The following is a 2245-nucleotide window of genomic DNA, read 5'->3' as shown; positions in this document are numbered from 1 at the left end:
TCTCTCATTTTTTTCTCATGAAATGATAAAGCTACCCATTTCATTATGTATGAGGTCAATTTTTTTTTATTGGAGTTAAAATTAACGTAGATATATGACCGACCAACCCTACCTAACCTAACCTAACCTATCTTTATAGGTTAGGTTAGGTTAGGTAGCCAAAAAAGTTAGGTTAGGTTAGGTTAGGTAGGTTAGGTAGTCGAAAAACAATTAATTCATGAAAACTTGGCTTATTAGGCAAATCGGGCCTTGCATAGTAGGCTCAGAAGTGCGTTCTGGCTACTAGGTACGACATATATACAATGGAACCTCTATTAATGAGTTTAATCCGTTCTGGCACCGAGTTCGTTATCTGGAAAACTCGTCTTAAGAAACAAATTTCCCCATTTAAAATAAAGGAAATAAATTTAATCCGTTCCACTCCCAAAAACATCCATACTTGTATGACATTTTTTTATGTAAATATAATACTGCACATGTAATTATAAATGTTTTGTTATACTGTTTTAATGTTTACCTTATGAAGAGTAGTTGCTGGCTTGAGGGAGACAATGGGGAGGTGGGAAGGAGGAGAGGGGTTATGGTGTGGAAGGAGAATCCACCTTTGAGTCAGGCGGATTCTCTCTTCTTGGGAATTTCACCCAAATTTCATTTCAAATGTCACACAAGGATGCGTTAGACCAGCACCAAATAAAAAACTACGTCGATTGCACTCGTGTCAACAACACAATGGTCTTACCATGAAGATACAATACAATGCCTTTCTCCCAAATAGGCTATGTGGCTATTAGAGAAAACGGAAATTTCATGGCAAACATGTTTATACTATCCCCAAGTCGATCGGATAAGAATTAGATTTTATAGAAGTATTCGCTCAAATGACACTTGAGCGTGATGTTTGGGTGCATTCAAGAGAAAAAAGTGTGTCACGTTCAAGCGACATATACCTGCACACTTTCACAAAGTGTTATCACAAAGTGATAAGTTAATTAAACATTTTCACACACTGGGTTGTCACTGCTTTATCAGAGCAGCTTTTCCAAGAACGCATTCACCTTTTCAAACATTCCCAACACTTCCCTTATCTCAGTGGAAGAGGCAACATCCTCCCTTACCTCCTTATTCCCTTACTAATGGTGTAAATTGTTGATGAGGACCTGCCATACTCCCTTGTGAGATCAGTCACACAGACACCACACTCATGCTTTGCTATAATTTCCTTCTTCAAATCCACAGTAATTGTGTCTTTCTTCCTCTTGAAAACACTATCTTTAGCAAGCAGCTTCTTTGGCGACATCGTGTGTTACAAATTGTAGTCACAAAACCACTAAAAACACAAAGAAAAGCGCAAATAAATCCAAAGGGATGCTTGTCGTGTGCGATACAACAACAACACTGGCGTCGGAGGCGTCCAAGAATTTGCGAGAACCCGCGAGACGCTAGGAAGCACCATGTGGTTTTGCTCGTTAATAGAGGTGAAGCTCGTCAATAGACAAATTTGCTGCGAGTGGCTCGCTCGTTACTGGAAATGCTCGTTAATGGGGCCGCTCGTTAATTGAGGTTCCACTGTATATATATAATATATTTATAGAGTATATATAAATATATTTATATATAAATAAAATGTGTTGCTAAATATGACCGAAAAAGTAAGATTAATAATGCTAACACGAATTTCTCAATATTTCTTATGTTTCTTTTACCTGTTGATGGTAATTGAAAAATCAATTCTCCAAAATTCATTTTAATTTCTAATCTGACGCGACACTTGAACGCGTTTCGTAATAACTTATTACATTTTCAAAGACTTTAGTTTACACACACACAACTATAACCTGCAAACACTAAACAGAGTTTTACTATGCTAATATTTAAACAGCATTTGTCTTATATACTCGCATTTGGGTGAGGTGATATGTTACAACAGTTTTGGATGAGGTGAACAAACTTTCAACACAAGACAGAACACGGTTCAATAGGTATAGATGAAAGGGAAGAATGGAAGTAACCGCAAAGGGCCTATTGGCCCATATTTCCTCTTGATGCTTCTATATTGGTATGGAGTCTTGAAGTGGGTAGAATATAGTTGTGCATTAATTAATTGGCTGTTGATTGCTGGTGTTGACTTCTTGATGTGTAGTGCCTCGCAGATGTCAAGCCGCCTGCTATCGCTGTATCTATCAATGATTTCTGTGTTGTTTGTCAAGACTTCTCTGGTGATGGTCTGGTTGTGGGAAGAGATTAT

Source organism: Procambarus clarkii, chromosome 63 (assembly GCF_040958095.1).
Source record: "Procambarus clarkii isolate CNS0578487 chromosome 63, FALCON_Pclarkii_2.0, whole genome shotgun sequence".
NCBI lineage: Eukaryota > Metazoa > Arthropoda > Malacostraca > Decapoda > Cambaridae > Procambarus > Procambarus clarkii.
The sequence above is the reverse complement of the archived record's forward strand: the minus strand, read 5'-3'. Positions refer to the sequence as shown.